The following is a 16131-nucleotide window of genomic DNA, read 5'->3' as shown; positions in this document are numbered from 1 at the left end:
TATTCCCATGTTACTTATTATCAATTTTAGCCATAGCTGGAGCCAGAATTTCCATCTACTCAGGGAGTTACATGTTTCCCCTACCATTTATGACTAAAGCTTGAGAGAAGCTGATGGAAGTGGTAAGAGATACAGCTATGTTGGTTGGCTATCACTTTTTCCCTTCTGTCAACAGATAATTTGCTGTTGTCATGCTCTGTGGAACCCCTGGACTGTCTCCTCCTCATTCCTTATGTGGCTCCTGTTTCAGGTATCAATAGCTATATACTTACAAGGCCGATTACTGAGGGCAGTAAGTCCTTCCCTCACCTTTGTGTCTAGTTCAGGCAAATGAAAATGTTCTTGCAAGGCTAGTTATATTATTCTCATTTCCAGCAATTAGCTCCAGAGCCTGGCCCATGGTATTCTGAGAGAAAGAGAAAGACAGAGAGACAGACACAAAGAGGATTACGTTCAAAAGCAAGTATACTGAAAACTTTTAATCAGTACCATTATGGAAGATCATATTGAAAACAAGAAAGCAGTTTTACTCTTGAATTCATGAGGGCCATTTATCTGTAACATTCTAATCTTCTTCTGTGTGCACTTAGGATACAATTAAACACACAGAACTATAAAAATAATTTCAGAACAAAAGCAAGCCTATATGCAGCAAGAATAACAGCAAAGTAGACACAAGTACTCATGCTTACCCAAGTACCCATACACCTACTCAAATCCATACTGAAGGCCCATTATGTTTCCTTTGCACTGAGCTAGATACTGGACATACAAACATGAAAGAGGTATAGATCCTGCCCTTGGAATGCTCTAATGAGGATATAAGTCATTACTGAGTACATAGGGAATCCATATCCCAAGTCAAGGATATATCTCAGGAAAAATGCAATTCACAGTGCAAAGACATAATGGGAAATTATTTCTGAAAAAATTATTGCAAAAAAAAAATCTAGATACATACTCAGAGCCTTACCATTCAACACTTTTTATCCATTAACACTGACCTAATACACATTTTAAAAACACTTAAAAAGCATTATGTAAATAGTGAAGCAATAATAAAAAGCTATGTACAATCATTTGTACACTAAAATGCTGACCCTTGACTTGGTGGGGGGATTACAGGGACACACAGAAAGATGTTACACAAAATACAATGGCCACAAAAACTATATCCTTCAGTGAGAAAAGTGATGGGGGGCAGGAGGAGGAAGGAGAGTAAGGACTGTTCAGAGCTACCTTTTTCAACTCTACATCTATATCTACAACTACAACTATATCAACTCAACATCTACATCTATATCATCTATATCAACTATATGTCTGAACTGAGGAGGTGAGATGCAGGTGGGGGGTGAGAAGGAGCAGCTTAGGGTGAGCAAAGAGAAGGTCTTGCCTCCATTATATCCTTCATAAAGACAATAAAGAATAAAGCATCTACTGCTTTTTACACCCAGTTTTACAGCAGTGTGTTAGAAGTCTTCCAATTCTTGAATGGGGTCTGGGGGTAGACATATAGGATACAGTCTCTCTGACAAATCTGTTGGAGAGCAGGGACTTAACATCTCAACCATTCCCACCATACACAGGTAACCTACCAGGAGAAATGTCTTCCTAAGGAATCAAATTCTCCTTTTTATTACACTGCCGTAAAAGCCAGTATGACTGGGATGCCTCCCCCCTCTTCAAGTACCCTCAGGTTTCACACCCCTACACAGGTTTCAAGAGATGGGTTAAATACCCTAATTTTTGTGTTACAGCATCTTATATGAGTGACCTCTTGTGTTTTGATGTCTGTAATTGATTTTAAATTAAGGCAGCAGAGATAGTATGATAGAAGTATGTGGTTGATTAGTTTAAGCTACACCCTTGGGCAGTCAGTCTCTCTGGTTGGGAATATGCTCTGTAAATGTCCAGTCTGCATTTATTCTTAAGACAGAACTTCAGATGAATTTAACCACAAGTGCTTCAACTGTATTTATCCTTGACCAATACCAAAGGTCTTATTAATTAGCACAATAAATGTTAGAAGTGGGTTTCCATTGGTAAAATGACTGGTGTTCAAGTTATGAAGATTAAATAAAAATATTAGAGACATTTCCCAATCTTACAGGAGCAGGACATAACATTCTAGTGAGGTTTTCACCATCCAACTTTTGGAATGGTGTTAGGGCTTGACTCTAATATGGTCCAATCTCCGTTAACTAAGTTTGATGATTCTGGTTGCCTTATGCTGGCTAGGAGGCTAACTAAATCCTGAGTCAAGAATGTTGTTAGGCTTGTCTCGAGAGAATTTGTGATGCAAAGAATGGTCAGAGCAAACAGGGCAGAGAGCTGGGATGTCAAGCTTGGAGGTTATTTGACTGTTTTTGTGCCTGCTTGTTGGTAATGCTTATCTAATAAACGTTAGTGTGACAGAATTTGGTGCTAGATTCACTTTTATTGCAGCAAGGATTGGGAAGGTAATTTATAATGACCTATCTCTAACTATGTACTGAACAATTGCTTATGGAACAACTCTTGGAACTTACATTCCACCACACACACACACACACACACACACACACACACACACACACAAAAGCATAGCTTCTACTTAACCAATTCGGCCTGAGTGAATTCACACTGTCCTACAACAATCCTTCAAAGCCAGAGATAGATACATCCCAGTGAAGAGTTTGTTCAGATGCCAATGGTTATAATGAAATACATTTTGTTTCCTTTCTTTCTGGAATTTTTTCAATAGAAGAATCATTTAACTTGTAGAAAAAATACACAACAATGCACTTGAGGTTTGAGAATTTGAGCATTCATATTTAAGGTTCCTAGGCTTTTTAAATACCTCTTGGGGAGGTCTTGCTTCACACTGGTGATTTGATCAAATGCCTTCCCTCTCTCCCAATGAGAGCTGTTACCCAAGGATATAACTTGTAATGCAATGATAGCAAAATATGTTGCAAATAAATGATGTTACTGCAGAGGACACAGGAAGGGTAGAGATCACAAAGCAGACCCACCTAATTGCAAGTCAACAAAGTGAGAACTGTGAAAAAGATATAGAAAAGTACATACGTATTTAGAGGGGGGAATAACTATCTTGAGCTGAGGATGATGAGAAACAGCTTCATGAAGTAAGTGGTGCTTAAGTTGGTTGTCAGAGTGGCTAGGTTTTAGATATACACTACATTTGTTACCCCTTGTTAAAAATGAAGGTAAGAGATACGGAGTTGTTAGTGTGATTTTTTTTAAAAGGACTATTCAACAGAGTCACATTTAAAATACAGTGACTACTCATTTCTCTCTGAAGGGAAAGAAATATCTTGTAAAAATCAAGATGACAGGGAGAAACACAGATAGGATTATAGTGCACTTCTAAGGCTTATGAGCACAAAATGAGTCTAATAAAAAGGAAACTAGGTTAATATGGGGGAAAAAAGAAACTAAAGAACATGAGAATGGCTTTTAGTTGTATATTAGTATGGGGGTATTTTGGAAAAAAAATGGGATTTGCAAATAAGGAAGCATGCTGAATTAATACAGCCTTGGTAAGTGGCTGAGGCATTATGCACCTTTTTTTGCTCTGTCTGTCTCTAATAGGACTAATGGAAAAGAGAAATCTATAAAATTTTAAAAAATTACCAAAGAAGTATAGTAAAACAGGCTCTTTCACTTATTTTTTGTAGGGGTGGGAACTAGTTTAGACTACTTGGTAGAGAAACTGGGCAGTGTATCAATCATTTTATACCAAAGTAACCAAAAACCTCCAAATAATGGTGGCTTAAGCAACCAATATTTCTTTCCCATTCATGCTGTACGTTTGTGGTGGGTCATCTGAAGCTCTGTCCCACATTGTCCTCACTACAGGACTCAGGCTGGTGGAGTGGCCACTGTCTGGAATATCACTGGTCACTGTGGCAGAAGATAAAGGAGACCCTGGAAGGTTTCAAATTGTCAATAAAATGGCGGTGATATTTGTTCCTTGTACTCACAACTTATTGGCTAAATCACATGTCCTTTCTACCAGCAGAAGGACCAGGAGGTGCAGCTCTATGAGGCCCTGGAAGGCAGAAAGCTGAACAGATGACTGCCTTGGGCCTTAACTATTAAAATAAAAAATGTCTATAACTACTGAAACAGCAATTCCATTTTTCGAACAGGTCCTAAGAAAATACCCAGCCTATATGTTCAAGGATTTTCCTTCCAGCATTGAAAACCTAAGTTGAAAACCTAAATAATCATCAATAGTGGAATGATTAAACAAATAAAAGGATACCAATGCATTTGAATTCTACAGAGTAATAAAAATAATAGATCAAAGAAAGATAGATGTTCCAGGTAAGTAAAGTGACTAAAAAATCAAAAAGTTACAAAAGTTTATTCATAGAATAACATTACTTATGCTAAAAAATTCTACATTATGTTAAAAAACAATGACCACGTAGAGAGAACCAAGATGGCGGTGTGAGTAGAGCAGCGGAAATCTCCCCCCAAAACCAAATATATTTTTGAAAATACAACAAATACAACTAATCCTAAAAGAGAGACCAGAAGACACAGGACAACATCCAGACCACATCCACACCTGCGAGAACCCAGTGCCTCACGAAGGGGGTAAGATACAAGCTCCGGCCCGGAGGGACCTGAGCGCCCCACACCCCAGCTCTGGGTGGGAGGAGAGAAGTCAGAGCAGGGAGGGAGAGGGAGTCCAGGACTGCTAAATACCCAGCCCTAGCCATCCACACCAGAGCACAGACACAGTGCATGCGTGGGGTCCTGGATACTAGGGAAACAGGACAGTAAGACCTGTGAGTGGGTCCCCGCAGCTGGCGCACCCAGGACAAAGAAAAGTGAGTGCTTTTTGGAAGTCTTAAAGGGACCGGGACCCCACAGCTGGACGGAAGTGCCCTGGGACACTTAGCCCAGCAGCTGCAAACCTCAGGGAGCTCTGCATGCCCGAACCCCCACAGCGCAGCTTGGAGGCCCCTTACTGCGATGAACAGCCTCCCGCCTGTCCCCCCTCTGATGTGGCTCCACCATATTGGAGCAGCAGCCTGAGGCCGGCCATGCCCACAGCAACTGCAGAGCTAAATAAACTCCATAGCAGCTGGGCAAGATCAGAAGCCCTGTCTGGACGCAGCTTCCCAGCACAAGCCACTAGGGGACGCTGTTCTCCCAGAGAGTAGGGCCATAAAGTGGCAAGAAGGGACTTTCTCTTTCTCAACACACACACCAGCTCCCCACAAATATATCTATCGCCATGAAAAGGCAGAAGAAATTGATACAGACCAAGATCACAGAGGCAAACCCTGAGAAGGAGATAGACCTAACCAGTCTTCCTGAAAAAGAATTAAAAATAAAACTTATAACCATACTGATGGAGATGCAGAGAAATATGCAAGAGCTAAGGGATGAAGTCTGGAGGGAGATTACAGATGTCCAGAGGGAGATTACAGATGTCCGGAGTGAGATTACAGAAATGAAACAATCTCTGGAAGGATTTATAAACAGAATGGATAAGATGCAAGAGGCTGTTGATGGAATAGAAACCAGAGAACAGGAATGCATAGAAGTTGATGCAGAGAGAGATAAAAGGATCTTCAGGAATGAAACAATACAAAAGGAACAATACCTGCATTATAGGGGTACCAGAAGAAGAAGAGAGAGAAAAAGGAATAGAAAGAGTATCTGAAGAAATAATTGCTGAAAACTTCCCCAAACTGGGGGTGAAAATAACTGATCAGACCATGGAAGTGTACAGAACTCCCAACAGAAAGGATCCAAGCAGGACAACACCAAGACACATGATAATTAAAATAGCAAAGATCAAGAACTAGGACAGAGTTTTAAAGGCAGCTAGAGAGAGGAAAAAGGTCACCTACAAAGGAAAACCCATCAGGCTATCATCAGACTTCCCAACAGAAACCTTACAGGCCAGAAGAGAATGGCATGATATATTTAATGCAATGAAACAGAAGGGCCTTGAACCAAGGATACTGTATCCAGCACGATTATCATTTAAATATGATGGTGGGATTAAACAATTCCCAGACAAGCAAAAGTTGAGGGAATTTGCCTCCCACAAACCACCTCTACAGGGTATTTTAGAGGGACTGTTCTAGACAGGAGCACTCCTAAAACTAAACAGATGTCACCAGAGAAAATAAAATCACAGCAAAGAAAGCAGACCAACCAAATACTAACTAAAGGCAAAAAATAAAATCAACTACCCACAAAAGCAGTTAAAGGAAGCACAAAAGAGCACAGAATAAAACAACCAACATATAAAGAACGGAGGAGGAGGAATAAGAAGGGAGAAAAATAAAGAATGACCAGACAGTGTCTAAAATAGCTCAATAAGTGAGTTAAGTTAGACAGTAAGATACTAAAGAAGCTAACGTTGAATCTTTGGCAACCATGAATCTAAAGCCTGCAATGGCAATAAGTACATATCTTTCAATAATCACCCTAAATGTAAATGTACTGAATGCACCAATCAAAAGACACAGAATAATAGAACGGATAAAAAAGGAAGACCCATCTCTATGCTGCTTACAAGAGACTCACCTCAAACCCAAAGACTATAGGAACAAAGAAAGACTGAAGGAACAAAACAGCAGCAGAAACATAGAACCTAAGAATGGACTAACAGTTACCAAAGGGAAAGGCACTGGGAGAAAGGGAGGGCAGGGAGGGATAAGGGTGGGGAAAAAGAAAGGGGACATTACGATTAGCATGTATAATGTGGGGGGGGCATGGGGAGGGCTGTGCAACACAGAGAAGACAAGTAGTGATTCTACAGCATCTTACTATGCTGATGGACAGTACTGTAATGGGGTTTGTGGGGGGTACTTGGTGAAGGGGGGACCCTAGTAAACATAATATTCTTCATGTAATTGTAGATTAATGACAACAAAATAAATTAATTAATTTAAAAAAAAAGATGACCACATTTGCACAGAGGAATGACAATGCAAAGATGTTAATAATAATACTAACGTAGCTATTGTTTTTTAGCATTACTATGTTCAGGCACTGTACTGTGTTAAATGCTTTATAGGCATAATTTCCAGTTAAGATAATATGAATTATCATTCTCATTTTACAGATGAAGACCCTAAGGCTCAGAGAAGTTAAGTGACTTGTCCAAGGTCACACAGATAAGCAGCATTGTAGCTAAAGGCCTATCTGACTGAGAATCATGGCTGCCTCTGGGGAGGCGGGGGTTGAAAGTTGTTGGTGAGGCATAGGAGAGGACTTTCACAGTCTACTTTAGAGTTTAATTAGCTTGTACTTGTTTTCTCACAATCCTGTATTTCTTCTGCAAAAAAAAAAATGTTTCAAAAAACCTTTCTTTTAAAAACTTAAAGTGATACAAACAAAATGAAAAAATAGAAATTGTATGGACAGGTCATGAATAAATACAAGTTGTGGCTCCCTGGGAACAAAAGATGTACTAACCTAACACTCATCCAAATACTCGAGTTCCAGTGGAGGTAGTAAGGAAATCTCATATCAAACTGACTGAATATCTAAAACAAAAATAGGAAGAGGAACCTAGTGAGAGATGCTCGGAGTAGGGATATCTCGGAGAGGCAGGGTGGCCTAGCAAATGGCTGAAGAGTGTTTCTGACAGCCTCCTGGAGGAAACCGTGAAGGCCATCTTCAGAGTCCTGCAGCAACTGAGGACGATGGATCACTGAAAACAAGCAGCAGGGTCTATACAGAATAACTCACATCAGGTGATCTGACAGCCCTTTAAAAACAGAATTATTAGGTTGGTGAGTAAAAATGCCTGTATTATCCTCTGCATTTGGAGCTCAGCAGGGCTGTCTAAAGAACACCTCTGTATAATCTTTTCAAATGGGTTCATGCTGGGGCATGGATGTGGATTCAGAAACGTAAAAGATAGTAATTTACACATTCAAGGATGCAAAAATGCATGTATACAGATGCTCATCACAGCACTATAGATGACAGGGAAAAAATGGAAATGATCTACATGTCACCAGTTGGGGATTCACTCAGAAGAGTTTGGAATGTCCATGAAATAGCTTGGAATTTCCATAGAATGTATTATTATGTAGTTGTTTAAATCAGAAATCAGCAATCTACGGTCCATGGACAAAATCTACTACACAAGTTAAGCATGATTTTTATAGTTTTAAATGGTTAAAAATCTTATAAGAAGAATTATTTTACAACATGTGAAAATCATGCCATTCAAATGTGGGTGCCCATAAATACGGGTTTTTAGAACACAGCCATGCCTATCCAGAAATGTATGGTCCATGGCTGGCTGATTTCACGCTGCAATGGCAGAGCTGAGTAGTTGTGTCAGAGACCACATGGTTTGAAAAGCCTAAAATATTTACTATTGGGCCCTTTAGAGGAAAGGCTTACTAACCCCTGTTCTAAAAGATTATTACACGAGCTCCTTAAGAACAGCAGATTCATTTCAATCCCCTGCCTTTCCTAAAGTGTGTGTGTGTTTCTTTTAATCATGGCTTTCTCTGCTTTCTTTGATCTATTTATTTGCTTTGTTGTATTTTCATTTGTTTGGCTGTCTCTGTCACACAGCTGGTGCAGATCATTCATTATTCTAACAACAAAAAAGTTATTTTTTTATTAGTCCAGTAATACCTAATCATTATTTTTTAAACTATCAAACAATATGTAAGTATATAAGATATGGGTGATAGAATGGCAACTCCCCTAGAGCAGCAACCATATCCGCATTATATCCCCCAGCATGGAGCACAGGGCCTGGCACATAGGATGTCCTCAGTAAATACTTTTTAAAGAATTATTACTTGGATGAATGAATTACTGTTTTATTTGCATGTGTGTATATATATGTGTATATAGATACATACACATACACATGCAAATAAAAATATATATATATATGAGAGCTTAAGCAATATACTGTCTACAGTGTGCTTTTTTATACATGATATATGGGTTATATCAATGCACTAGGATTATACTGGATGTGCAGTTAAAGAGAGCACTTTCCTTTTTTCTTGGCAACAGAAAGTATACTCCGCTGCACGAGAGCCAAGGCCCTTATAGTAGCTTGCCTTTGTACAGCTCAGATGTAGCCTTAGGCAGGCAGAGTGGATCATAGTCATAAAGCATTTAGTTAATCTGTTTTGGGGATGACACAGGCAGGGACACAGGAGAATAAGCATGGAGCATTTCCTGGGCCCTCTTACATAGGAAGGTAATTGCATTTTTGTGTTATAAGCACAAACCTTATTGCTCTCCTCCCTGCCTATCCTCCTGTCTTACTTCTATATTCCAATTGCTACTCTGCCCTCCCTTTCTAGCTTTTGCCTTTTCCATCAGATACTGGGCATGCAGGTGAGTTAGTGACATTGCAGTTCAAGTGAGTGGCACTGTGTATTGTGTCCTTTTAGCCTTGGATTAATGGATTATGCTGGACAAGTCTGATTATTCTTATTTTATAGGTAAGGAAACTGGGGCACAGAGAAGTTAAATAAGTTGCCCAAGGAGGAAGTCTGGCTCCCAAAGCAGTGCTCTAGCCACTTTACTAGGTTACCTCTGCAGCACACGCATCTTCTGCCTCCCATCCCAGTGTTATTTTTCTATTCCAGTGCTATACTTCTCTGCTAGATGGACAGGGTTCTCTTGCCTCTGTACCCTCAGTGCCCAGGAACAGACATCGGTTAGCTAGTTGAAATGGACTAACAACAAACTTCATGATGTTTCCCCAGTGTTCTATGAGCAGCTATTTTATAAGGTCTTTCGCACAATGCTGGGGGTGATATGGGGTGCACTTGGATAGAGCTTTGCTGGAGGGTAACCTGGCAATATGTAGCAAAGTGTTCTTACCTTGGGCAATGGCAATTTTACTTCTAGGAATTTGTCCTAAGGAAATAATTATAGATATGTATGCAAAAATGTATAATGATATTCATCTCACTGTTATTTATAATAATGAAAATTAGCAACGTTTAAAACACATACAAATGATATAATACAGTTATGATACAGTTCTATAAGGGAATATTACACAGCCAGAAAAAGGAACATGCTTCATTGCAGAAGTGGGAAGAAAAGAGTGTTATTCCAGAGGTATCTGCAGAAAGCTTCAACTGTGTTCATGATTATTTATTTCTTAAACTGGGTGGTGGGTATAGTTCATAATAATCATTCCTTATACCCCTTCATACATCTGAAATATTGAATAATTAAGTGAAAAAATTAATGTAAAAATCATGTTTTGGATGATCAATGATGTAGAAGAATGATCATAAAATATTAAACAAGTAAGTTGTAATAAATAATCCTAATAAAGTCTCAACTTTCCAAATAAGTGTAAATATCTAGGCATAAAAGAAAGACAAACTATTCTAATTTTGTTTATCCTTGGGCGGAGTGATTATAGGTGAGTTCTATTTCTACAATGAACCAGCATTATTTTTGTTAAAAAAGTAGTGCTTTTTAATTTACCAGCTCTAAACCATGGCTCTTCTCTACTTTATGCCTAACTTCCTAAGCAACAATTTCCAACTTGTCTTTTTCTTTATACTCATATGTCCAGTTATTGAGCTATTTTACTATTTTCTCCTTCACATTTCCACAATCTTTTCCTTTATGTCCAGTCATTCTCTACAAGGTTTTAGACTTGATTTATGCCATATATCTAAAGCAGAGGATCTTCAGGTTACCCACACGTGTTTCAGTGGTGTTAAAAACCCCTCTGCATTTTCTTTTAAGCAATTGAAGTTTTATTTTTAAGCTCCTTGAAGACAGAGATCACAGGGTTTGGCATAAATAACTTGGGTGGAGTCAAGGATGTTATAAGTTGCAAAATGACTTTATAACTTCACACTAGTGAGGCATGTTGGGATACCTCACTAGTTCTATCCCATCATATCAGAAAGGCCATTAAATATTAATGGACTAGAGTCTCTCACTGGAGTGTGAACACATTAAAAAGCAGAATGTGCACACCAGGATAAGTCAAGGTTGACTCCTTCTCTGCCTTCCCTGAGTCTTCTCTCTGTGATTTGTTCTGATGGAGAACTTGCTCGAAGTATTGGATGGTGGTGTTAGAGCTAATGACCTTGGCCTTGTAGTAAGTTGTTCTTGCTTCTTAAAAAAATAAGAACCGGAAGAAAGGCATAAAGGTGACAGGGGAAGCCACATAAAATGAAACAGTTTCCTGAATGAAGAGAAACAGCAGAAGTCAAGTTCATCTGGAATGTTTCAGCATATGTTCTGAATTTGAAAACACTGTATGGAAGGAAGGCAAAGAAACAAGATTTTGCTGCATAGCTTAGGAAATGTGTGGGAAAGTGTTTGTAGCAGGAGGATTCAATTATAAGAGCTTCCTGTCCTTCTCTTATGCCTGTATCACTTTCCCTGCTAGACCAGAAAGAGTAGTTCAGAAAGTTCCAGATGGATGGGTTAACAGCCTCATGAAATGATCCTTGCAGGGGTCAGTCTATTGCTTCCCAAGTATATTGCTCAAGATTTTTGTGGTTGCAAGTGACAGAAACCCAATTCAAAATAACTAAAGCAAAACCGAACAGGATTTTATTGGCTGCCATAATTGAAAATCCCAGTGGGTAGTGCTACTTCATCATGGCTGGATTCAAAGGCTTGCATAGGGGCACTGACAATTTTTCTTCCTTAGTCTCTTGATTCTGGTTTCCTCTGAGCTGGTTCCATACTATTCTGCTCTCCCTTGTGATGGCAAAAATGTTCTGGATCTAACTAACTTAACAAATTCAGCAGAAAGTACCTCCTCCCCAATGGCTCTAGGAAAAGCCTAGGTCTGAGTCTCACTGGTCTGCCTTATGTCATATACCCATCTCAGATTCATACTGTGACCAGGAAGACTGACTGACCAGGCCTTGGTTCTGTGCCCACTGGAGCTAAGGTGGTTGTGCAACTCCACTGAAACTATACAGACTGCGGTGGGGAAAGAAAGCTCTCACAGGTATACTGTGCTGCCATCCCCAGAGAAGGGGAATAATAATGATGCTGGCTAGTGAAAAGCCTCAGAGGTCCACTCCCCACCAGAAGTCCATTCTGAAAATCAAGATAACTACAGCATCCAGAATTGGCTTGTTAGCAATACTACACACCACCAGCATATGTAAGATTGCCTCAGCTGGGGAAAGAGGGTCACAGCCCTTCTTCTGTTCTGCTACAATTTCTTCTGCAATGACTAAGTCTTTAGCCAGAAATGTGTGACCAAATGCTTATTACCATAGAAACTTCACTTGAGGAGTCAATTAGCATCTATTGTTATCATTGGAATGCCATCATTTCATCAGGAGTTGCTAGTAATGGTGCTCTTCTGGTTTTCCATTCTTTCCTATGGATCTTCACATTGCCATCAGTTCCCTGAGGTCGTGGCCTACATTAACACACCACTGGACAGTTAATCAGTGGCTTGTCAGATGTCCACTTGGCTCTACCAACTTTTCCTCTACTTTCAGGTGAACAGGATCCTAAAGCACACAAATAAAGACAGGCTAATAATTTGAATTTGCCAGTCTAAGAACAGCACTCTAGAGATCTAACTTGAAAGCAAATAGGACAAAAAGAAATATCCTTCTTGTACGTAGTGACTACAAGCATGATACGCAAAGGGGGGAAAATAAAATATTGTGAAAACACAGGGTCTCCTTATGCTTTTGGAAAGATTTGACAAGTTTACTCATGTGGGAATGATGGCTGGAGACAGTTAGTACTAGTCACATGTCCTTTTCCGAAAAGCTTTAGTAGGGAAGTTCTGAAAATTAAGGGCAGTATTCCTCTTAGGCTGGCCTTTGAATCTCTTGCATCTGAACTGCCTGAGGTATCATGGAATAACGCTTTGGTTGCAAGCATCAAAAACTGAAAAGCTAACTTGTACAAATAGGTATCTGTTGAAAAGATATTTAGGTAAGCATGATAGGGCTTAAAGAACTGAGGGACAAGATAGGTATATCAAGGGAACTCTGTGGACAAGAAGCAATAAGCACACAAGTAGCTTGTGGTTAGAACCAGACATCATTGCTGAGCTACATCACCTCCATCTGATCCTTCTCTAAGAATTCAAAGTCTTGGGAGAGGCCATATGATTGGCTAAGCTTGTTTCACAGGCCAATTCCTTGGCTAAATCAAATGGTGGGAACAGGAGTTTGTCTACAATGGAGGTGAGTGCCCGGAACTGCCCACCCACCAGGACCAAGCCCAGCAAGAGGAAGGCAATTCTCTCAAATACAACTGGGTTGATTTTAGGTCAGGGAATGGAAGGTGGGCAGCTACAAAGTAACAGGTGTCACTAAGATGCCTTTTGAAAATACAGCTGCTGGGTTCAAAACCAATCTTACTCAATCAGAATCTCAGAATGTGAAACCCTGGTATTTCTAGCTTTAGCCAGCTCACCAAAGGTGAAGAATCACTGGACACTGTGGGGAGAGGTACTTGTGTGTACACAGATCTGAAGCAAGTGCTGAAACATCAGCTTGAATGGGTGGGCAGAAGGAAAAAGACTGCTGGCAGTTAGTAACCAAAGTTCTAAATATGGATATCCCTCTCCCCTCCAGAATTTGCTAGGGAGCATGAAAGACCTACTCTTGGCAAACACTTAAGGACTACAGAAATTCTTTGACTATTTGGCATAGAATGGCTGTAATCAGTCCATGACATTGCAGAATAGACTCATTGAGGGTTAGTCTGGGAAGGGGTCTCATATTCATTTGCTATTCACTTATATTCACAACACCCATATTTGGTCATTGAAAAGGTAGTACAGTTCAGGGATTAAGAGAGTGGGTTTTGAAACCAGACAGAGCTGGGCTCAAATCCTCCTCCTAGTTAGTAGTTTTGTGATCATGGACAAGTTACATAACATCTGTGTTTCATTTTCCTTACATGTACAATAGGATTAGTAACACCAAATGCACATGGTTATTCTGAGAATTAAAAATGAGATAATGAGTGTAAAATTCTCGGCACAGTTCCCTGAATGAGGGTTCTGCTAATAGCAGCTACTGTGATTAAACAACTAATCCCAGGTATTTCTCTATTTCCTAGAGATAGGGTTATCCTAGGGATAACCAAGAGAAAGTGTCCAATCTCAAGAAGCTTAGGGAAGGAAAGAGAAGGTTACCTGGTGGCCCTTAAAGAGCCCACCAGAATGGTGGATCTCATAGATCTCCCTTCTTCTTCTTTCTCCTTGACTCCTGGCACCAATCTCCAACTTCCGAGTGGTACTCCCGTACAGCCTGGTGGTAATGGCATGGTTTTCCTGTGTTCTGAGTGAAGGAGCTTTCTCTTCCTTCATATTTGCAAAAGGGAACACCTCTAAGAAAGTCAAACCTTTCTGATTTTCACAGTGATACCCCCTCTACAAACATCTACTATTTTTACTTTAAAAATTTTTTAATTAAGGTACTATTGATATACACTCTTATGAAGGTTTCCCATGAAAAAACAATGTGGTTACTACATTAACCCATATATTTTTACTTTTTGACAAAAGACTACATGCCTCCAAAACTGACCAGGAGAGAAAAGAAAAAGCTGAGAGGGTAAATCACATCAGGCCTCAAACGCTTGAAAGGCATTTCTCTACAGTGCAGCACTAAGGAATATGTTAGTCACTTGTGGTGGAAATCATTACTAGTTAGTAAAAATAACAAAGAAAAGGAAATAGATATTAAATGTTGGAGAGGATGGGGAGTAACTAAAATTCACAAGCATTGCTGATGCGGAGGTTAAATGGTATAAAAATGGAAAGCAGTTTGGCTGTTTCTTAAAAAGATAAACATAAACCTACCACACAATCTAGCCAGTCTTCTCCTAGGTCTAGTTTGGAGAAATGAAAGCATATGTCCACACAAACACTTATACAGGAATGTTTATTATGGATTTATTTTTAATAGCCCAAAACTGGCAATTACCCAAGTGTCCATTAACAGCTGAATGGCTAAACAAATTGTGTTATATGATAAAATGGAGTACTACTCAGCAGTAAAAAGGACTGAACTGTGGAGACACACAGCACGAAGAGAACTCAAAATAATTATGTGAAAACCAGACAAAAATAATACATACCATGTGATTCCATTTAAATAAAATTGTGAAAAATACAAATTGATAGTGATAGAAAGCCTGTCAGTGGTTGCTGAGGAATGGAGATTGAGGGAAGGATAGCCTCTGTACAAATCTTGCTGACTGCAAAGGAAATGTCACTTTTGCAGGTGATGGAAATATTTCTCTTCATTGTAATGGATCTTATAACTCTGTGGCAATTTTTAAATTCACAGGTGAGTATATATGTCAAAATGGATCAAATTGCTCACTTTAAACTTATATAATTTAATGCATTTCAATTATACCTGAATAAAGTTGTTAAATGTAAAAAAAGGACACAGGATTAGGAATAGGAAGGCAGGGGTGCCACTCCTGGCTCCTATACAAAGTCTGTGTGTGCCCTTGGATGAGTCTTTTTACTTCTATGTGTCTTCATTATTTCATTTTTTAAAATTTGAAAGTGATGGATCAGTTTGTCCAAAGTCTTATTCTATTCAGCAGAAAAATTCCAATTGTTTAATGGCCTTTTGGCCAATTAAATCCACCAGCTATCAGTTACTTCAATGGATCATATAACTCTGTGGCAATTTGTAAAGCGATTTACTGAATTCTTAGATCTCAAACACAATACACCAATAGAATGAACTTTTCCAAGCTTTGAAGGAAGGTCAGTATGAGCCTAAGGTTTTATGTGAAGTCTGTTATCAGTACCTGCAGCTTCATAAGCAACTCTCATGAGGGATATGTGTTAACAACAGCTCCTGAGGGTAAGAATCACAAGAGAAATATGATCACTTTTTCCTAACACCAGCTTTACAGACTGTAGAGTAACCGGACCAGCTCACACACTGCCTCCATGATAAAACCTTCCTAGTACTCCTCTGTGCAACTAACAGCTATTTTCTGGAATTCAGTCAGCTTTGCCTTCATTCTTATTATCATACTAATGTGATTTTGGGGGAAATTATAGAATTTCTCCATGCTTCTCATCTATAAGATGCATATAATAACAGAGCTACTGTGAGGATTAGAGGAGATATTGCATGTTAAATATTTTAGAACAGTTTC

General features: G+C 39.3%; 1 long non-coding RNA gene across 1 annotated transcript in view; it reads right to left on the bottom strand.

Moving 5' to 3' along the window:
- Positions 1 to 16131, bottom strand: part of LOC140848312 (uncharacterized) — a 65747-nt gene that overhangs the window by 29502 nt on the left and 20114 nt on the right. Inside the window, exon 2 of the long non-coding RNA XR_012128922.1 lies at positions 310 to 406. This is a non-coding gene — a long non-coding RNA (uncharacterized lncRNA). The remainder of the gene's footprint in view (positions 1 to 309; positions 407 to 16131) is intronic.

Source organism: Manis javanica, chromosome 3 (assembly GCF_040802235.1).
Source record: "Manis javanica isolate MJ-LG chromosome 3, MJ_LKY, whole genome shotgun sequence".
NCBI lineage: Eukaryota > Metazoa > Chordata > Mammalia > Pholidota > Manidae > Manis > Manis javanica.
The sequence above is the reverse complement of the archived record's forward strand: the minus strand, read 5'-3'. Positions and strand labels throughout refer to the sequence as shown.